The sequence below is a fragment of the Crocodylus siamensis genome, chromosome 4, assembly GCF_052110815.1.
Source record: "Crocodylus siamensis isolate JL-2025a chromosome 4, ASM5211081v1, whole genome shotgun sequence".
In the NCBI taxonomy this organism is placed as follows: Eukaryota; Metazoa; Chordata; order Crocodylia; family Crocodylidae; genus Crocodylus; species Crocodylus siamensis.
In genome coordinates, this window is record NC_143398.1 from 190,917,679 (window position 1) to 190,941,145 (window position 23,467).

General features: G+C 41.3%; 1 long non-coding RNA gene across 2 annotated transcripts; it reads right to left on the reverse strand.

The window, feature by feature from the left end:
* Nucleotides 1-9,851: 9,851 nt before the first annotated feature.
* On the reverse strand, nt 9,852-23,462 carry LOC149867355 (uncharacterized). Of its 2 annotated transcripts, XR_016442021.1 has the most exons (7): nt 21,977-23,462; nt 20,122-20,263; nt 17,327-17,416; nt 16,709-16,805; nt 15,834-15,961; nt 14,737-14,804; nt 9,852-12,317 (listed from the first exon to the last, which is right to left on the reverse strand). It is a non-coding gene; the product is annotated as an uncharacterized LOC149867355 (long non-coding RNA). The 2 variants fall into 2 exon arrangements; XR_016442020.1 differs by having other exon boundaries at nt 20,122-23,462.
* Nucleotides 23,463-23,467: the final 5 nt, after the last annotated feature.

A 23,467-nucleotide genomic window follows, 5' to 3' on the forward strand; every position in this document is an offset into this window, starting at 1 on the left:
CTCTGCCAGCTACAGCAATGCATTGGTGGCTCATGTTCATTCTGTGGTCTATCACGACACCCAGGTCTCTTTCAGTTATGGTGCTGGCAAGCATAGCACTGCCAAGCCTGTAAGTGTGTTGTAGATTATTCCTCCCAGATGGAGCACTTTACATTTCTCTATGTTAAACACCATCAGGTTAAGATCTGTCCACCTCACAAGCCTGTCCAATTCAGCCTGTATTGCTAGCCCATCCTTGAGCATAACCACACTCCCCCATAATTTGCCAGTTCGCTTTTAATACCGAAATCCAAATAGCTGATGAACATGTTGAAAATCACTGGTCCAAGTACTGAACCCTGAGGGATGCCACTGGTAACCTTCTGTCATGTTGACTCAGTTCTGTCTATTAATACTCACTGTCTACCTCAGAGCCAGTTACCTAGCCACTGCACTGTAAAGTAGTCAAGGCCGTATTTTCCCAATTTTACCATGAGGACACCATAGGAGACTAGTCTGAAGGCCTTTCTGAAGTCTAAGTAAATTGCATCAACCTCATTTCCCCTATGCAGGTGGCGAGTTACCTGATAGTAAAAGGAAGTAAGGTTAGTCAGGCATTACCTGCCTGCAATGAAGCCATGTTGGCTATCCTTCAGAAGACTGCCTTCTGTTAGCCAGTCAGTAATGGATTCTTTGATAATATTTTCCAGGATTTTACGAGGGATTGAGGGCAAACTGATTGGCCTGTAATTCCCTGGGTCCTCCTTTCTCTCTGTCTTGAAGATAGGTACCACACTGGCCCTCTTCCAGTCTTCTGGGACCTTTCCCGAGTGCCATGAGTCTTCAAATAGCTATGCCATAGGTTGTGTGATGATGTCAGGCAGTTCTTTTAGTACTTTCAAATGTAGTTCATCCAGTCCTGCTGACTTGCAGATATTCAGCCTCTATAGGTGTTCCCACACAAGATCGTTACCAACTATGGGAGGGTGATCACCCCCACCTTGGTCATCCTGTATCCTGTCAAGCAGGCTAACACCCTTGAACTGATGGAATACCAAAGCAAAGTATTTGTTTAAGAGTTCAGTTTTGTCCTGAGTGTTGGTTATCAGTTGTCCCATTTCATTCAGAAGGGGCCCCATGTTTCTCTTATTTTTTCTCTGATACAGACACATGGCTATATTTCTGGAATCAAAAGTTAATGTCTATTCACTTGCTTGCTGGTTCAATCTATGCAGGTTAAACTAAGCTGCACAGATTGAGTCAATTCAGGTTTGGGCTTTTTGAATATCTGTACTTAGTCACAGAGGCTATAAAGGCATCCTATCTACTACTTGTTTGCATGGACTACTCAGGGTATCTAGGATGTCCATAAGGTGCCATGGGACCACAGAGGACCATGCATAGAATGTTTTGTTGGAAGTGGATGCAGCCTCAAAGCTATCATCCCTAATATAACAATCAGTAGAGCGGAGCCAGTATAGGGTGGAGAAGTCAACTGCACCAGGAAAGAGGAACAGGGAAACCAGGAAAGGAACAGATTGAGAGAGATGCAGACTACTCTTCACTAAGGGTCAGCTATAAGGTCTGAGCCTTACTCACTGTGGTTGGGTACACAGAATGGAGACTAGGTTGAAGCTGAGTGAAAATTAGGGCTTTCATATTTTGCTAGCAGCATTCTTTATTCGTGATTTAGAATGTCTTTTGCCATTCCTAACTTCTGTGAACCTATACAGGAAAAAATGTGATATGATTTTGCATGAGTCACTGTTATTATGCAATATTGTATTTATAAAATGGCTTATTTTTTCAGACTTCATGACTGGATTGAAAACTAGGGCATATACAGTAGACCGAATTCTGGGCACCATTAAGACACATTTTCACTTATAAAAATGGATCTTGTTCAAAGAAACTAAACAGGTATTTAACGGATTTGGCACAAAAAAGTTTACACATGCATGTTTGGTTTCTTGTATACACATGTACATATTCATGGAAAATTATCAGCAATTTACACTGCTGGGCCAGATTTTTAATCAACAATAAATATCTGATCTATACTAACCGCACACAAAATATTATGTGATACCTGGTGTATAGTGAATCTGATTTCAGTCATGGTGTCTCACTTAGACTCTACAGCGTGACTCTACAGCGTGATTCTCAGCTACTATAAAAATGGTGTAGTTTTGTTAATTTGCTTGCCCAAAGTCCATCAATGCATTCATTGTAAGCAAATGACTGCCATATGATATTTTTTGAAGTTACTCTATGTCCATTTGTGTATGGTGGTGTCAGTACTTTTTCTTACTCCTTTTGTACTCCTAAGAAAATGATATGTAATTTGCAATGACTTCCACAGGGAGGGGCAGGCTAAGCATAACTGAAAGCTTCTCAGCAACTTGTTTCTTTCAAGGCAGGTTTTATAATACAGATGCTTTATTTGTTGTTGAACAGCAACAAGCTTCTAGGTATTCTAGCACCATTTCATTTAAACAACAAAGTCTGTTATGCTTCTACCCTTTGGGCTAGGGACAAAAGTTACACATCATCCAGCTTAAGTAACCAGGAACTGGTTTAAACCTCTAAAAAAAATAAAGCTTAGTACACATAAACCAATTTAAAAATGGCTGCAAATGGCTTAAGATCAACCTGGTTGAATGTAGTAAGTATCAGACTTAACTGATTTGGGTCAAACTGGCTTATGAAACTTCTGTCCCAGTCCCTGGTTCAACTTAAAATCACAGTCCCTCAGCATCTCAGCATGTTTTCCAACCCTGAGTTAGGCTGTGGTGTGTGCTCCAGAGAGTAGGGAGGGCTGGCTGACAAGGAGGGTGAGGGGGGCAAGCCTGGCTGTAGATGCAGCCCAGTCTATGGGGGGGGAACTGTGCCCCACCCAGGCAAACCCCAGCTGGGGTCTGGGGCCAGGGTTAAACACCCCTTCCCATGCTCAAACTTACTGCTTGCTGCAAATGTGGACTACAAATCCCAGAGGCACCTGGAAACAGGAAGAGAAAGTGATGGGCAATTCTGCAGTCCTGCTGCTGTGAGTCTGGACTGCAAATCCCAGAAACCTTGGGAGCAGTGGGAAGAGGAAGTGAACACAGCCAGCCAGAGCCGTGCTCTAGCATCCCTTGGTTCTGGCCTGAGCCACTGCAGGCATATGGCTGCATTCCCTGAATCAAAGGCAAATGTCTATTTGCTTCTGTTCCAATTTAATCTGTACAGTTTTGATTGCCTCTACTTAGCCTTGAAGTATTGCACCTGCAACCCTTCCACACATTTCCATCCTTCTACCATCTCTTGTTCAACATGAAGATACCCGGTTAGCTTCCCATAGCTTCCAAATGACTTTGCTGTTTGCTGCATAGCCAGCTTAATACAGGGATTCAACAGCTTCCTTCCACCCATAGAATGCCTCCTGGAAGGTGTCCTTAAGTATAGCTAAAAATGACATCACCGGTGACTATTCAAAGATTACAGAAAGACAATTGAAGCCAATGGAACGCAAGAATTGAGAAGTGCCAGTGAAACTCAAATTTATGGGCTATATTCTACAGCTAGGGATGTTTGAAAATACAGGCCTTTACCATGTTGGATTTGATGATATATATTACTGGGAACATAAATATAACCCTGTAAACTAATAATTCATTAATAATAATAAATGCTGACAGGACACATTTTGTTTCTTAATGTCATGCTGCTGGAAAAATTGCATAAACCTATGCTTCTTTTAGAAACCTGCTTAAAACCTGTTAATCTAAGAAAGAAAGTATTTGGCTGACATGACATTTAATATCTTGAACTGCCACAGAACAGGAAACCAAAGTGCTACACTAAAAAAAAAAATCATATATACTAAAGGTCAAGTCCATCCTTGGTGCAACCTTACTAACCTCACTAAAAGCAGGTGAACCTTCCCCTACCTATTTTCAGACTCAGAGCCATATCTGCTTTCTTAGGTAGCTAAAGTAAGACTTTGCTATTTCTTACTCTCATCCATACTGCAGGGTCAAAACTCAGCTGGGAGCATGAGCAGGATTCTGTTCTGGCTTATGTATCGTCAACAAAATTGCTCATTAAGTCTGCCTGCAGAAACTGTATTGTTGATGATAGGCTGAAAGAAAACTTGCCGTTCAGAGCCCTATTTGTATTTTCAGGGCTGGCAGTTAAGATCATTTTACTGATAAATGGAAGATTGAGCTAAAGCAAAATAAGTGAACTTTTTTGAACAGTTAGCTCAAATTCAGGCTCTTAGAGATTGTTTCTTTTAGGAGAAGAAATTGGTGATGTAGCCAGGAGTTTTCTTGTAATCCATTTTAGTTACAAAGAACATGCATAAAATCCTGCTGACTTGAATCCAGAAGTCACACAGCAGGAGATAGTTTCCTTGCTTACAAGTCCAAGCCTCCTTTCACATAACTCTGTCCTCTAAAACTCCTCATTTTTTCTTCATCCTGCTGCAATGTGTTCCTTGGCTGACCTTAGTTTTCTGGTGTTTCCTTTTCCATCTTCCATCTCCTTCCCCATGCACAGCACAACTGAAATCCAGTCAACCTCTTGTCCTGACATTTGTTATCAGATTGAAGGGAAAGTGTTCGACATCTGGATTCAAACTGTGCTCTAGCTTTGCTTATGGCTTGTGCTTTGGGCAGATACCCCTGTTCCCACTATCTTTTCCATAAAGGAGCTCAATTGCTTTTTTACATTTATTGTGCATGAAGGGTGCACATTAGACTAGCAGATTCTCCCAACCTCTATCATAACACTGTCAGCCTCCCAGACTTTCCATGCTCTCCTAAGCAAGCCAAAGATACTCTTCTCACTGATCACAACAGTCCTCTCAGTCAAACACACTGAGAGCTTCTAAGCCAATGTTTTTGGAATAAGAAACCAAATAAAAACTAGGACACTTTGCAAAAAAATTAAAATCACCTCAGTTTTTAAGCCCTCTTATCTTTGAACTGCTTTGCCAGCTTGCCTCAAATTTCCCCTAACAAAAAACTGCACTTTGGCTTTAGAGCAAATGTACAAACCAGAGATGGACTGTTTTAGTTTTGGTAAAGTTAGATGCTGAGGAAGGATCAACACTGGATTTTATAATGGAAAAAAATAGCACCACAGAGTTCTACAAAAAACGTTTACTTCTCTCCGTAGGAAGACAAAAGGTTTGTGACAAAACTTCTTTTTTGTGAAGGTAATTGAACCTTCATAAAACGTTTATCTGACACACAGTATCATGCACTATATACAATGTCTTTGAAATCAAAGTATCTGCTCACACAGTAAAGTCTGATATTAGCCCATAGGACTAAGAATGTCTCGAGTACAGCTGCATCACACTGCAGCCTGTCTTACAACAGCAAACAAACACACACAAAATTCTCATAGCAAACCTGTAAATGCATTTATGCCCTCAACAGACTGAGTGAATTCAATTAAATGATCAGGATTTGAAATACAAACTGTAACTAAATGAGTTAAAATAGTCTCTGGTCCATGGATTGTATTAAGAAAGAGGTCATGAAGGGACACATTTGCTATAAACAGTCATCCCCTCCACACTCAGTATGGCAGCAGCTCAAAAGGCAATTCAAAGTTTCTCACACTTTGGACCAGAAAACAGAAGAACAATCTCTGTCACAGTCCTTACTGATACCATTCCTATTTTTAATCTTAGAGAAATACAATTTGAGACTTGCTTTGCTCATTTTATTCAGTTCGTAAAGCAGATGCTCCTATAATCATGGAGAGAACCAACCAAGAGCAAAGATCAAATAATATTGCTCCTGTTGGGGCATCTGCAGTGGCTATCACAATACTAAAATTATCATATTATAGTGTGACTATGCCAAAGCAATCAGTTGCAACTACACAATTCATAAATATGAAATAACTGGGTATTGCACTAACTCAAACTCAATAGCTATATGTGGTATTATCAGATACTTAAATAGGGCTAGTAGGGATGGGTAGCTGGATTTTAATTTGGAGTAAACCCACCAAAGTCCATTAATTTTCCTTAATGCAAGTCATAGGTATACCAGGAGACCTGAGCCATATACTGAAAGCATACAAAACAGTAATTTCTTCAGCGTCTAGGTTAAAATGTGAGTATCATCTTTGTGAATGACTGCTGTAAAGCAATAAGGATAAGACTCCTGCCATAGAGAACACAATGAGTGCAACATTAGGGGGTATGATTTCTGTCTAGAAAATGCACCCCCTGTGCAACATTAGGCATTGCATCATAAAACCTGCATTAGGCAAGCTGTAGGCAATCCTGAACACAAATAATGCTTCCACAAACAATAACATCATGTTATTCATGGTGCCACTGCTTTGGTCCCTGCTCCTTCAAAACTCTCCATTTAAACAGTTAGAATCAAATTATCTGAAACACAAATGGTGAAAATGCTGCAAATTGTTCATAAAGAATCCACTTGGAATATTTAAAATAAATCAACATGCTGAGAAAGAAGCTAGAGGCAGGAGCAGAGACTCACTGGGAATAGGCATGACTCCCACCTGAGTCAGCTGCAACTGAAGGTAGGGTGGTAGGAACCCTTAAATGGAGGTGGTATCAGCACGCAAATACCTGTCACCTCCACTGATCATGTTCCTCTTCTGATCATTTGTATTTCACATTGTCGATTTGCCCAAGACAGTGAAGCTTTGATGGATTTGTTTCTCCACAGATAATCATTGTCAAAGGGGTGCAACTCATCTCCAATGCATTTTAACTGTTCTGAACAAATCCTTCTGTGGGTCTGATCTGTGCTTCTGCTGAGACAGGAATAAGAGCAATCCAGATAAAGATCCCATTTCAGTTTTCTGATTTCATTTCTCAGAGGATTCACACTCTTTCATGGACTCATGCACCTTGTTTTAGATGACAATCAGATTCTTCCTCCTGAGGGGTCAGCATCAGGTGATTTCAGTAACAAATACACTTGAGAGCTGAGAATATGATAGTGCCAGCATCTCTTACCCTGATTTCCCACAAGAAAGACGAACTCAGTGCCTACATCACATGGGATTTCTCTTCTGGTTTTCAGAAGCCTTTCTCCTTCTTGATCCCAGTGTGCCTTTTTTCTTTTTTCCCTAACTGGAGAACATGGAGCATGCTGATCCTCAAAGATAGCTCTTCATAGGATCTCTGGGCCATGTTGTGCCTCCGGCTGTAAAAGCACAATAACTGTGTAAGTTGAAAGGCTGGTTTATTCCTTTATACCTCTTCTTTATGCATATGACTGTTCAATCCCTCATGCTACTCTCACTTCCTCTGCTTCTTCTCAGATGCTTCAACCCTCCATTTTCAGTAGATATAGTAATGGTCTGTCTCAGGGCTGTGGTTCTGTGACTCATAGTGGAAGAAGCTCATATAACACTGTATGGAAGCCAAGAGTAGATAGGCAGCCAAAAGTAACTAACAACAACACAGAATTGGAGAAGAATAAAGAAAAACAAGCCAGTAGATAAGCATGGCTGCTTATTTTGACTGCCCAAGTTTTTGGGTGGGTCTATTTGACATGCATAAAAGATGCCTGTTTTTCAAAATGGATCTGGGTACTGTCACCCTCTGAAACTCAGGTTCCTTTAAAGCATTTAACATTACCCATCCAAAATCGCTGGTCATGTTTGAAAATGTAGGCCATTGTGACTGGAAGTTACCATCACTGACAGGGGAGCAAGGTGGGTAGAGAGAGTGGAATCAGGGATCAATGCTGCAGATAGCTGGGCATCTGCTTAGCGGAGATGAGTTTAGCGCTAGAGATGAAGCCAGTGCCTGATCCTGAGCATATCCTTGTCTGTGCCAGATGTCACCTCTTTCTCACACCATTCTGGCCACAGTTGTTCTTCTCCCTGTCCTTTCCCTTTGAATGACCAGACACACAAATAGGAGAAAACATAAAAATAGGAAGTGCTACTGTTTCCACAGAATAAGCAGGTGTTCCCTCAAAGAATCTGGCTTACTGAATTTGTTTGGGTATCTCAGGTGCGTGACCTACACTTTTGTGTTTACACAATGCTAAAATATTTGCAGAGCTTCTAAACCCCTAGAGCATCTACTATCAGGCTCAAATAATTTAAGAGTATTTCCAGGTGTATCTTTTTTTTCCCTAAATAATTTGAACCAGATTTATTTAGCATATGGAGCTGACAAGATGCAATAGGATGTCTATCGCATTTCTGCACTCTCTGAAGCAAAGAACAATCCTTGCGGGCTTAAATGCAGATTGTAAACTCAGTGGAGTCAAGAACTAAGTAAAGGCCAAATCACTTAGCTAATAACTCTTGAAACTGGCACCTTACTTTTGGAAAAACAGTCCTGGACATAGGACTCAAGACCTAAAAAAAATAAAAATAACGTAGTTAAGTTTCTGTACTATGTTATTTGAAGGTTTCACTTAAAAAGCTTAACTTTCCCAGAGGTGAAAGGGCATCACTTTCGAAGTTCCATATATCAAAAGTTCATTGTCCACTTGATGTGAAACAACAGAAAGTGGTGTGCACACATGTAAAATATACTTTTGCACTAGTACCAACATGTCAAATTACACTAAACTGTGATTTAGATGGAAACGAGGCATCTAATGGGCAGAGAGTTCTACTGTAAATATGCATGCTTACATGTTTATGTATGTGTATGGTGAGCCTGCCCCTCAACTGCAGCAGTTCTACTATAGCACTATACATTGTGGGGCACAAAACTATCTGGCTTCTATGGCTGGGCAGTAGAGTGTTTTGCCTGCTGTAGCAAAGGCTCTTTGGGTGGAGAGGGTGATCCTTGCACCCCCTCTAAGTCAGTGCTTGGGAAAGGTGCCTTGCTTCCTCATCCTACTTATACCACAGATGATTAATAACACTGTACACCAAGTAATTTCCTTGTACCATGTACACTACTCACTTTATGTAGTCAAGTGAAAAGAAATGAAATTGTGTGATAATTCCTTTGATCCTGTTCTGCTGAAGATGGCTCCATGTGTTCTTTTTTCATTAGTATGTTGTACTGCAGAGCAGCAAAGATTTATCCTGATGTCAGAATAGATATGATTTCCAAAAGCATTGGCTTAATTCTGATTTGGTCAATGGCAAGAGGTTCATTGACTTCAGTAGTAACAGAATTAGTACTCCTAAATCCTATTCCATGTCTGGATAATATTTTAAAGACTAAGGCAAGTTCTTTTGCTTGAGATACCATTGAAAAGCTTTTAGGTGTTGCACATGGAGTCATCTCTAAGCCCTAAAAGTTGCAAGCAGTTTAAAGAAAATTTCCCTTCCCTATCCAAAGTGCTTTTTAATTATGCTTTCTTGTCTCATTGGGATACATGCCAGAATCAGAGAACAGCCTTTGTCTGATATGAAAGAGTTGCAGCGACACACAGCAATATGCACTAATACATTCAGCCTCATTAAACTCCTCTGCTGTAATTATACTAGCCTATAAAGCCAATTAAAGCTAACACTGATAATATGAAAGACTGAAATGACCAAAACCAAGAATGAATTGTAAAAATCTATTTGAGGCATGCCCTGTATATCATGTAGGGTACTGATTAGCATAGACAAAATGACTGTACATCCTGGTTTTGCGTCACTAAGTATTTATACTTGCATAAAGTATATTTCACTTATCAGTGTTTCACGGGTTAGTCCTTTTAGGCAAATGACCTTAAGTCAGGGATAGGCTTTGGAAAGATTTCAACATTATATATAATGCATAATGCAAACCCATCAATCACTTCATACGTTCCAACAACAATTCATACACATATACCAGCACTCCCAATCATTTCTCAGTCTTGCCCAAGTGTGTATGCCATTAAGAAAAATACAGTAGGAAAAACACTGAGAGTAGGTGAGGAAGAAAAACATTTAATGAATATAGTTTGCAACTTTTAGAAAGTTATGCTGAGACTAATTTTCACAATAACATGAAAGATGTTTAGCCACTGCAAAGTGATTTTAAAACACTTGAAGAAAATGAACTGTACCTAAATATCAAGGGGATATGAGCTAGATAATTAAGGATGAATATGTACATCAGTAGGAAGGGCACAGGTTCCATAATTTCAAAAGGCAACCATAAATTTTTAGTCCCACGTTGGCATACTAAGTGAGCAGGTAACTAAGCATAAGAGCATCTGTATAGGCAACTGAATGAGAGCATGGATGAGTAAGTGGGAGAAGAATAAGTGAAGTACAGATCGAAACATTATTAGGAATCCTAAGAAAACATCTCAAAGCTGCACAGGCTACGAAAGGGCAAGTAACAGGCAACTGCACCATACTAAGTGGAAAGGCTAGATACTGGATTACTGAATAGTACTAATCCATGTTACTGAATTAGTAATATGACAACTCAGGCACACCCAAGTCAGAACAAAGTACAGAGTCAGAACAAAATAGGTTGCAACAGAGCACCTGAAAGTTACAAGTGCCAGAAAAGAACAAAAAGTCACAGGCCTGGTTTGTGTTGGTGCAGAGTGTACTGTTCTGAGGAACTGTAGAATGCAAAGTCCCTATTAGATGACCTAATTGCAAAGAAGAATTTACATGAAGCACATGCACCATACATATAGCACAATTTAGTTCTTTCCATAGGGTATCTTTCCATAGGGTGTTGGGCTAAATCCATTGGCTGGTGCATTGGGGAGGATCCCTAGCCTTCTACAGGATTGAAGGATCAGAACAAAACAAATCTCATGAGGTTCAATAAGGACAAGTACAAAGTCCTCCACTTAGGATGGAATAATCCCATGCACCAGTACAGACTGGGGATTAACTGGCTAAGCAGGAACTCTGCAAAAAAGGACCTGAGAGTTACAGTGGACGATGACCTGAATATGAGCCAGCAGTGTGCCCTCGTTACGAGGAAGGCTAATGGCAAAATGAGGTGCATTGGTAGGAGCACTGCCAGCAGAGTGAGGAAAGAGTTAATTCCCCTCTATTCAGCACTTGTGAGGCCACATCTGGAGTAGTGTCTGGTAGGGGTGTGCAAAACAGGCCCTATTCAATTTGGATTCAGGCTGAATAGGGGACAGTGATTCAATTAATTGATTCGGATCACTGTCCCTGATTTGATTTGGCTAAATCCAAATCTGAAGATCCAATGCCCATGTGCTTGGCAGTGAACCTGGAAGTGGATTGGAAGTACTTCCCCAGGTCTGCTGGGGGAGCGTGCTGGGGGCCTCCTCATATCCCCCTGGGTTTGTGATCAGCCATGGGGGGACCCCAGATGACCCCACAAACCCAGGAGGCACCAGTCACCAAGCCAGAGGGGAATGGGGGGCCTCTCTGCACTCTCCTCAGTGGACTCAGAAGTGGACTGGAAGTGCTTCTGGTCCACTTCTGGGTCTGCTGCCAAGTGCACTGGGGAGCCCCCCGCGCGCCTATGGGACACTCCATGCATCCCAGCATTGTTTCTATGTCTGACTTGCCAAATCTTTCCAAATCTCTCCAAATTGATTCAGAGGGTTCCAATTCAATTTGGAGAGATCAAAGGGTCCTCTGATGCAATTTGGATTTCAAGATTGGGCCACTGAATCGGGACAAATCTTCACCAAATCAAATCAGGGACCAAAGCTTCACACAGCCCTACTGTCTGGTTTTGGACCACCCACTGTAGAAAGGATGTAGACAAATTGGAGAGAGTCCAGTGGAGGCCAACAAAAATGTTTGGGGCCTGGGACACATGACTTCTGAGAAGAGGCTGAGGGAACTAGGTTTAGTTAGTCTGCAAAAGAGAAGACTGTGAGAGAATTTAATAGCAATCTTCAACTACTTGAAGAGTGGCTCCAAAGAGGATAAAGCTAGACTAGGGGCGGGCAATTATTTTGGGTGGGGGGCCACTTCTAGAGTTCTGGCAAGCCATCGAGGGCTGCAAGGGTAGCCCCACCCCTTGGCAGGTGCCCCACCCCCTGGTTCTTGGGACAAGAAGTCCCACTTCCTAATCCCTGACCTTTGCCACCAGAAGTCCCTCTCCTTGTCCCCCAGAAGTACTCCTTTCAGCAAAGGGGTTTGCTATCTCAGAACCATGCTCAATTCACATGTGCTGAGTATAAGAATTATTTTCATATTAGGACTGTAAATATCATTGAAAAATTATTTTTAACCTCCTTTAATTATATTGATTAAATGGTTAACTGATATCACAGCATCTTGGAGCTGCTGTTGGGAGCCGCTCCCTGGGGCCTTTGTTGGAGAGGGAGGAGAAGGCACTGACAAGCCCCCGCAGACAACACAGACAATGTGAAGCAGGGGCAGCAGCAACCGCCAAGGGGCTTTCCCAGTCCACTGCAGCCACTGGTGTTCTGGGAGGGAGAGAGCATCTGTGAACGAGCAACAAATTGCTTAAATAAAAAGTCATTAGGCCATTGCTTTTTTCCTCTTTAACCTTACAGGTTACCCGTACTAGTCCCCCATGCCCATCTCCCTCCCCTCTTCCTCGTGCCTCCCTCCTGACTGCCTTCTGCCCTGTCACCTTCACATTCCCATGCCACTTCCCTTCCCTGCTGGACTGCACCTTGCACTAAATGTCAACTGGTAATGCATTACTGGTATAAATATGCTTATCATTTAAACGTTTAACTTTGCACATGCTCACCTCAAATATTAACATGTTGTTTTGGATCCTGAATGGGTTAACATCTGTATAGCTCTGTTACTGTCTTACAGAATATAAAAGTATGAAAAAGGTGCTTTGGTTTCTACAACCACATGCTTTAGATTCTCCTAATTCCTGCTGATTTTTCCATGACTTGTGACGTGGTTACCATGCCCTTTTCCTGACTTTTCCAAAAATGTATCTTTATAAACTAACAACTTAATGATAATTATAAAGTATTATTTTAAAATAACAGAAAATTATTACCAGATCCTCTTTGGTACAAAACAGCCTCCTTTGATCTAAAAATGCTTGACAACTTCCTTTACTAATAGAGAGATTAATCATCAAGGTAGCCAAGCATATCAGAGCTAAAATGTAATCCCAGAAAATATAGAACATTTTAAAAGATTACATTTTTTTTACATTTGTTCTATAGTGTTAGCAATTCATTTTCCAAAGAGTGCATTATTGAGACCCAGAATAATTACCCAAAACTATTGTATATGTATAATAATAATAATAATAATAAACAATAACAGTTAATATGAATGCAAATCCAAAAATGCAAGACAGAGGAAAATACAAGATAAACAGTGCTCTCATGGTTTCTTAACAAAGCCAAATTATGTGATGTGAATTCTAATAGAAGCCAGAGTTTTTATATGTTCTGCAAGCCCTTTGTTCCCTTTTTAGAAAATATTTTAAAATAAAAATCATGTGAATTTGATGCTTCCAAATTCTGGCAACAAATCCCTCTGTCCATCCATAGAACAGATGAGGTATGATCACTGATCTTGCAAGCCTATGCCATATCTTTTGCCTTAAGCAAAAACTAGGGGAACACTTCTAAGGTTGGGAGTTGCTTAATCTTCATGTCCATCAAAATCTTGGCTGCTTTCTTGGGTGCCCACCATGGTAATAGGGTTTGATGGTTAAGATGCAGTTACCTATCAAATAAATACTGAAGTGAAGCTACCAATTTATTTCCCACAGATCAATCAATACCATTAGATAAGATTTTAGTAACCAGCAATTTGGGCTGGATTTAACCTAGTAGCCTAGAGCTAGAAGGCTGCATAATTGCACAGTACTAATTCCCTAAGCCATCCCTTTACCCCTTTGGTCATGTCTATGCCACTTACTGCCAAGTCTGGGAATGCTGCCGAGAAACATACACCACCCAGTTGCTCCTACTCCACATGTGGTAAATCCTAGGAATGGCAGATTATGCCAAAACAGAATACTTGTTCCTCATCTTGATGGCCAGGGGGGCAGGAGCAGAGCCCTGTCTTCTACCAGAGAGCAGACCACTTCCTTCCTACAAGGCAGTCAGTTCATTCTCCTTTGCTTCTGTGGTCCCCAGTAGCTGGCAACTTCCTTATCCTTGAAGGTCTCCATGTACGTCAAATCAATTAACTCCTCACATTCTCAGATGCTTCTCAGCTTAACCAGTTCCTCCTATACCTCTCCCAGCCACTTCCTGAGAGGTAAACCTCAGGAAGCAGATGCTTCCAGCAGGCAACTCTCACACCATATGCTTTCCCCTGTTTGGCTTTCTATGGCCAAGATGTTTAGGTCACAATTTCTGCAAATCCAGATTAGCATCTGGGTGGAAACTTCCATGAGCATAACTCCCACAGATATAGGCAGAGGAAAAACTAAACCGTGGAGTTGCTTTTTGTACCTCTGCCATGCAGCCTATTGTGGCCTCTGTAAACTCTTCTTAAGCTCTTTCGTTCAATCTTGCTCTCAGAACTTCTCTGTTTGCTGTCCCATCTTCACTAGCTCCTGCTGGTTGGTAAACTGGCTTTTAAGCCCTCTGAGGGGGGCTGCAGGAGGTGTAAGGAAATAAACAGATAATGGCAGGCTCAGATTCTCCCTGCCTGCTTCCCTGCCCTGCTGCCCAGCCTCTTGGCATGAAAGCTAAGCACTGTACTAAATACATTTGTTTTTGACATGGGGGCTGCTCAGTTCACAAAAGTTATAGGGGGTCCCTTGAAACAAAAACCTCACTCATACTATGAAATGATATTTTAAAATAGAAAAATATTTGGAAAACAAATAAAGTGTTTAAGTGCCTTAACTTTGTTTCTCTGAACTGCTGTGACTGTTCCTGAAGAAATATATTAAGTCCTACATACCTGAGGTATCACTGCTCCCAAGGCAACTGAAATTTCCAAGCTGTCCATGGTCTCTCCTAAGACACCATCTGACCAGACATAGAGCCAGGGTTGTTAATTCAGAAATCTGTCTCTGGAACTACCTTTTTGAAGAGAACCCTTGAATCCTGGTTGTTTCCACAACCTAGTACAAAGCTTTTCTGTTTAGCTATGATCTTGTTACTATTTTCACCTCCTTGAGTGCAGCTACTTTTCTTTTGCTTGGATCTCTGCTCCTCCACCCCGGGTTTTATTGGAGGGAAACTTTTTTTTCCTGGTATTGGACCAAACTTTAATTTGTTCACAGAACATACAATTTCTCAGATGCAGTAGCCAAGATAGGACTCTGTAAATAGTAACATTTAGAGTATAGGAAAAGGAATTTGTTTTTGACATATGCTGACACTTAAAATGATACTTTAACAAATGTTCAAGGTATTTTCCCCCAAGGGCTTGTTTATAATCTCAAATGGCCCAGTAGCAGTACTACTGTTTTATTAATTAACAGGTTGGTACTGTTCTACAATTTCTTCTTGTGTAGGCACACAGGGCATCTTTACACGTCTTCCAGGGTGTGAGGGGGGGAACTGGCTCTCAGGGGCTGCTCTAATTAAAACGCCCGCAGTGTCCCATGTATTTAGCATCCCATGCTTCAAAATAGTGGTGGAGGTACTTTAACTAAAGCTTGTTCAACGATCTTTAGTTAAGTGCCCCTGCCAACATTCTGAAATTCAGAGACACTGAATACATGTGATGCCAGGGCTGCTGGCATTAGAGTGTAATTAGAACGCTCCAGCAGATTCAATTAACTCGATCAACTGAGTCTGCTCTGACATGTTCTAATTGGGGTACACGTATAGGTGCCACAGTGGAAGCAGAGACTGAGCTGTGAAAGATCTTTTTTCAAGAGACAATGAATTACTTTCCAGGGTATTGTGTCTGATTGATGTGGAGGTGCCTCCAGGGCTCTCACGTAAAGTGACTGATGGACTGTCATGGCTTTCCTTAGGCTATATTGTTATTCTTTTGGGTGAGAAACTGGTTCCATTTTCTTGAGATGCAGACCTCAAGGAACTCACCTTGGCCCTGTCCAGGCTTCCTCTATAATTACTTTGATAGAACGAAGACCTTGACATTCTCATCAAAGAAAGTTCCATATGGGAAATAGTAGAATTCCTGGTCAAAACAGTTTACCTCAATTCAGTATCTGATGTGGAGGAAGGAACCAGTAGATTTAGAACATAGCTTCCACGTCATATAAATAGCTAAATTTGACATACTAAGAATAAACTAGATATATTTTAAGACCCACTACTGTTAAGATGCTTTACAATAAGGGCTGAATTCTGATCTCACTTATTTCTGTATAAAACAGGAAAATCCCATTTACGTCCAGATATCTACACGATCAGTGTCAGGCACACTGTGTTCCCAGCACTAACACAGACATATCCACCTGTGGAATATTTTAACACTAATGGCTGGTCTGTTCCTGCACTCCTCCTGATCCAAATTCCCACTGGACGCTTAGTAAATACAGAATCAGATTCCAATAGGTCTTGCATTATTGGAAGCAAACATAAAAGTAAAAGGGCCACAATGTTATTCAGTTTCCCCCCAAAATATTCATAGATCCATGAAATGTAGGCTGGAAGTGACCTTGGAAGATCATCTGGTCCAGCCCCAGTGATACAGATATATTCCTGTATGTTTGTCTTGATCTTTCCCTTGGATACCTCTTATGAGAAGACAGCTGTCTACCTTCAACCCTTTATCTACAATATAACTGAAAAGCATACTTTTGGCATGTTTTGTGAATGAGCAGTTGACTGCAACATATATAACTTGCATGCCAATTAAATATGTAGAAAAACAAAGGAAAAGCACACAATATGAAAGAATGCAAAGAATATGGCTCATTTGGCTAATCAATGAAAAGTGACACATTACTAACCTTTCAAAAATCATTTCTATTGTTCAGCTCCAAGTTTGACCTGACCAGGCATTGTGAAAGACGTCTAGAGTACTTACAGCAGTTTACAGTCTACTATCTATAAATGTCAAATAAAGCATAGCTATTAACATCAAACTATTGCAACAATAAGTAGCTCTACCTATTTTCTTGTAGATCATTTTTCTCCCATAAAAACAACATTGTATTTTGCCTGCAAAATATTTCAAACTAATGCATTTCTGAAAAAAGTGGAGATGAACAAAATACTCTGAAAAGGTTCTTCTGCCTAATTTTCACTCTGAAAGATCATTTGCATCAAATATCAGAAGACAAGGCAATGCACTTGGTAACAAAATTGTATTATTTGCAAGGGCACTTACAGAACATGAATGCTTTTTTATTATTAGAATAAATAGTCAACAGAATATACCAAAACATGTGAAGCTGTTTAAAAGGAAAGACATTCTTCCATTGCAAATAAATTGAGGCAAAGAAAGGAATGTGCTTAAGCTCATACAGGTATCATGCTATTCTGACAACATGGGGCAAGCTAAAAACAGAAAGGCTGTCTGTTTTGCCATTTTCTCTTTCTTTTCCAGGAAACCAGATATTAAGTACCTGAGTTACAAATCTCCTCAGAGTCGCTCCCACTTCCTTTGACGTTCTCCTCCTACGAATGACACACAATCCAACGCCCACCTGCCAGTCCTAAGAAAAAGAGAATTGCTGTAGCTCTAACAAACCTGCATCCACTTGGCTCTGGCCAAAGATAAAACATGCTCTAGCTCTGCAAATAAATTATACCATTTGCTGACGTAAAAAGAAAAAAAAAGGAGAAAAAAAAACAGAGGAAGGATTCTTAGTCATCTGGAGCATGTGTTGAGATTTCAACTGTGTGTCTACAGATCAGAATTATCTAGTAGCCTTTGAAAAATAAAACATTAAAGTATTTAATAAATCACTTGCATAGTAGTTAGGAAGGGAACATTGACCTTGAATACACATGGCAAAGGAAGTTTATGGTACTTCCTGACAGGTTATATGACAGACATTAGTGGGATTATTTAGTTTGGAAAAGAGAAGACGTAAGGGGATTTGATAACAACCTATACCTATAGAGTGGTTACAAAGAAGATGGTGATAAGAATATCCTTTCTGACTGTAAGACATAAAACAATAAAGGTTTTTTAAAATTGCAACAGGGACAATTTAGGTTAGATATTAGGAAGAACTTTTTCACTGTGAGGGTAGTTAAGCATTAGAATAGGCCAGGGGTGGGCAAAATGCGGCCAGGGAGCTAGATGTGGCCCGCCAGGCCATTCTATCCGGCCCATGGGCCCCCTAAAAAATTTAGAAAATTAATCTGCCCTGGGCTGCCTGTCATGTGGCCCTCGATGGCTTGCCAGAACTCAGTAAGCAGCCCTCTGCCCAAAATAATTGCCCGCCCCTGGAATAGGCAATCTAGAGAAGTTATGGCATCTTCATCCTTAATCAACACTTGACCAGGATGATTGAAACAGGGATGATCCTGCCTTGAGCAGACAGTTGGACTAGATGATCACCCCCTTGCCCCAAGTTGCTTCCAGCCCTTCTTTTCTATGGTTCTATAATTATAGTTTGATCTTAAACCAAAGGCCAGGAAGAAGGGATACTGACAAAATTGTGTTTTATCAAGTGAGAGACACTGTGTTATGAGAACCTGTGTTGTCATTTTAGCAAATGGGATTTCCAAGCTCTGCGCCTGGAGTTGCTGCAGAATCTAGGGAACAGTGTGGCCCAGTTTATTTGCCAGTAGGTCCCTGCAACAGGAGGATATTGATAGGCTCCAGGGCATTCTATCCAGGTGTCCTTACTGAAGGAACTGTCATCAAGAGATGGCTGGAATCTTTTGGGAAAATTAAAAGGGACATTAGTGTCACACTGAAAAGTACATTCTATTTTAAAGTTGCTGCAAAATAATCATTGAGTGTGTGTGATGGGCTAGCTGGCAGTGACTTAGCCGAGGGATTTTGAAAGGGTAAAAGATGATTGGAGGACTTGGGATTCCCTTTCCTCACCAATCAGGCCCCAGAGACTCACCCTCCAGGTCCCCTGATTGGCCCCTTGGGTCACCTGGAGGGGGATAAAAGGGGCAGCGCAGCTGACTCAGGAGAGACTAGTGAGGGATCACAAGGAAGGAGCTTCAAAGAGCTGGGCAGGAGCAGTTGCCCCCGAAGCACCTGAAGGAAGCAGTTGGATCCTCAGCAGTGTGGTGTGTGGCCAACAGGAGAGGCTCCCTGCTGGGCTCCAGGATCAGTTATGAGAGGCTGTGGCCAGCAGGAGAGGCTCCCCACTCCAGCAAGGATCTGAATAGCAACCTGAGAGGTTCCCAGCTCTGCTTCCAGAGGTCAGGCAGCTCAATGTGAGGTTGAGGCTCCTGGAAGGCCAAGACCCCTAGTCACTTGGCACAGTACCAGCACTGGTGGCTGTATGGTAGTTTCTGCCTACCATGTGGGTGATCTGAGTTGAAGTCCTAGCTGGGGTGAGCGAAGTAAAAGGGAGAAATTCTTGTTGCATGGAAAGGAGTCATTGTGTTTTCTCCCCCTCCAGGTACTTAAGTCCTATATTCCTTGTTATGTGACATTTTGTATCTTTATATTTCACCAACCAGTACTATTTGTTCTGCTGTCCGTGTTTTATATTTTGTTAATCCTGTCTTTTGTCAACTGGATGAATATGTCTATGATTGTAAGTGTCTAACCTTTGTTGAATCCTGCCCCCTCGGGGCATTGTAGTGTCCCCTATACCCCCTGGTTTATACTGGTTATGTTCCTAGTACTGTTCTCTCATTAACAGGTATATGGTTAAGTCCCCATTGGTGGTCTGGCTCTGCTCTATAGGGGGAGGAGAGTCCCTACACCTCCCACAGTACTTGTGCATTGCTTTGATCCCTTCTATTGGAGAAGGGGTACCTCTTGGAGTACCACCCGCGTTACATGTGATTATTTGGACTTATCCTGCCTCAAAAGACAGGGTGACAGGGTTCAGTTATAGAAGTTCAAGGTAAGAAAGAAACCTGTGGATCTTTGTGATACTGCATTTGATTGAGCGTATATGGACTGCTACAACAATTCCAAGCCAGGGAGTATTGCTAGAACTTTGGATTGCTGGTAGATAATGACAAGGAAGCCAGTCATCATGTGACTGTGACTTTTTCTCTCATCTGTGTCCATCTCAGAAAACTACAAAAAGCAGTAGAGAAAGGTGAAATGACTAATCAGTTTGTGAAATCCAGGAGAGACATCAAAGACTTTGACTGCATAAGATTGTACTGTGTTGACTTACCTTGGTTCTTTTCTTTAAAAAGAAGGGATAAAAAAAACATTTTTTAAAATAGTGAAAACTTAAATTCTGAAGGAGATAATGGCTCTCACCTAGGAAATGTATCAGCTCACCAGTCTGCCAAGTTTTTAATGCCTTTCTTATAGAATGCACATTACCCCCAGTGAAGCAGCTGTCTTTTTTTGAGATGAAAGGCAGTTGCTTAATTAACAGCATGCTTCACATAGTAGCAAACTGAAAAAGAAGAAGGCACATCTAAATGGAAGTTTCTCACTGGGTAAGTTAGCTAGTCAAACCAAGCTACCTAAACTGGAATCTTTTGTAAAATTTGATTCTGACCAACTACCCTAGGCAGTGATATATTTCTATTTAAATAACATCATCTTCATCTGCAAGACATTGGGGCTAAGCACGTTGTAAGTTGGGCTGTGGAAATTTTTAAGCACTAATGGTCTATCAATATTTTGCCACATCTATCACGGTGGTATTTGAGTAGCTGATGCTTGATTTTTTTTTTTTTTTTTTTTTTTTTTAAATCTCATCAGCATGCAATCTCTCTAGACCTTGACTAACAGTCTTCTAAATCATCACTTGACCACAATGCCTAATTTTTGTCTAGATCCCCCCAAAATGTTGATCTTCCTCAACCCTTCTTACTTTAAGTCTAAAGGCTCTTGTAAACTCTTATAAAAACCAAGCCTTAGACTACATAAAATACTACTGAGCTCAAATGCATAAAAAATAAGTTTCCAATAAAAACTGACATGCAATATCCCTTATTGTAGGAGCACTAGCAGGTGCCACTACAGCAAGAGGGGGAAAAAAAGCCTTTTATTACAGAATACATGCTGTGGTACAAGACTATCTAGTAAGTATTATATCCTGCTTCATTGAATATGTTCTCCTTGGAAATCAAGTAAAGGTACCTCATAGTTTTTGATCTTCTAAAACGACATTTTACTTCTGATTCATACCAACTGACTGTAACCCTACAACAGTTACTGAATATTAATTAGCAATGAAGTGCATAGTGTCCTAGGAATGAAAATACCAAAGGCCGAAAAATGAATGCAGATCTCTCTCCCCTCTCATAGAAAATAACCAACAAATACTTTATCATGAGTGAAAAAAATGCTGCAATGTGAAAATCTCAAAATGAGGTTTTAAATAAATGTTGCTACTCATGCTCAGCTGTTAATACGCATAAATGAGATGTCACCTATTTAAAAGAATGAGATTACAAGAACACACACAAACATATATTTTTGCAGCAACTATAGCTGCCACAGAGAGCTTAGTAGAGGCAATCTTTTGAAAGGAGAGGTGAAGAGAGGGTAAGAGGAAAGAAATAAGATTGAAGATAATTAAACAAAACCATTGGTGGTTCTTTTCTTTCAGACTCTGCACATTGCATCTGATCCAAAAACTCTGGGGCCTTTTTTCCCATAGCCTTGCTGACTGCAGGCATTACTTTATATTTGTATCACAAGAGTACCAAGTAGATGCTAAAGGCTACCAGATCAGAATGACAGTCCTTCCTCACCTACTTGGTGGAGGTGTAAATGACTAGACAAGGTGTAAGGCAGTGGGCACATCCTTCATTTAAAAAAAAAAAAGACATGGAAAAAATATCTTTAGCCATGATAGAGAAAGGTTGGCTGTTCAACAGTCTAGTCCAATTCCAACTAAAGGCAATGAATCAGGCCCTGAACCACCAAAATAAAAACAAAAATTACATGCCATAATTGTATACACCTGCTTAACTTTGTTCAAATACAATGACAAAAAAGATATTCAGACTAACAAGGCAGCCAGACTGTAAAGGGGACATACTGGATATGGTATAGAAGTAGATATTAGCGGTATTAAAAAATCTTGGTAAATTTGTATTAATTTTTTTGTAGTTTATGCAAAAGAATAAAATATTTTAGATATGGAGATAATTACTCAGAACTCTTCTTTCTTCCCCAGCTTAGCCTGATTTCCAGAAGACCAGTGACAAATGAAGCAAGAGGGAGATGACTAGATCATTTGTCTTGGAGGTCTCAAGTTGCATCTAAGCAAAGGTTTTGACAGGTCATTACTAATTTTTTTAAGTCTTCTGTGCAGGTGGCAAAGAATGGTTTAACTACCTCAACCACTACACCTGCAGTCTCACACAGGACCTGTGTATGGTTCTGTGACAAAACTGTGAGCACATCAACTCGCAGAAACCCCATGGTAGCAAAACCCCTTTTCTGCCAGGCTTCTACCACCCCCTAGCAGCCACCAGAAAGTATATGCAGACATGCCCACTCTGACAGCTCTTGTAGCCCCTGTAATAGCTGCTAGCATTCAGGGTGCCCTCCACACTACCAGAGTGGAACTGCACAGATGCCTACTTGCTCTGTCAGGTTCTCTGTGGCAGCTGCTAGCTGCCAGCAGGTGAGTAACGTAGCCCTGTTCTGTCTTGGTGGCTCATTCAAGCACTCCCTGTTGCGAGATCTTAATTCTTTACATTTGCAGCCCAAATTTTATGTTGTGGATGGAGGGAGAGCATGCAACATGGTAAGGAGAGAAATACTAAAGTCAGTGGTTCTCAACATTGTTAGACTTGAGGAAAATGCCAGCTCTTGCACTCATTTTTCAACTGCAGAAAAATAATAGACTTCAGGGCACGCTGGGGTGATAGGAACCTGCGGTGACCATCACTGATCTTGGTCTTTAGAGGTTGAGTTTTGGCTGGTTTCTCAATAGGAAGGATTAGACTTCTTTATAGCATCGTTCCAGCCCCTGCATTTCAAGCCCTTATAATAATGTAAGAATTGCTATTTAGTGGGTCAAACCATAGGTCCAATTCGCCCAGTTCCCTGTCACCTGGCGGCAGAGAGAAAAGGCTGAAGGGGAGAGTCATCCAAGTGCAGCCAGGATTTTCCCCCTTTCCTGTTCCTTTCCCACTGCAGCATTTAAGGTAGCGCTTCCCAAACTTTTCCTCAGCATGACCCATTTACAGCCCCATTTCCCTCGACATGGCCCCTCACAGCCCCCCAGATATTGCCCATCTGGGGTCCCAACCCACTTGGGGAACTGCTGACTTAAGGTCTACTAAGTTGTGTTTCACAGGCTAACCCCAGGATCAGTAGTACTGATGCTCCAAGGTACCCAATCCCTTTTTATATCCGGCTAAACCGTGAGCCTCAGGAGCTGTAACCGCAGCCGCGGGCTGAAGGACAAGCCCTTCCTTTCCTTCGCTCACTGCTGGCTCCATTTCCTGGGCGGCTCTTTCCGTCTATGCGAGGGAGACGACAGTGAACCCCGAGGCCCCTTTTCTTGCCACCGGGCCCTCCGGCACACCCGCTCACGTCCCTCCGGACTAAGCGGGCGCAGGCCATACCCCTCTCGGTGGGAAGGGCCGTTCCTATCTGGGGGCGGCGCGGGTCACAGGGAAACAACCAACGG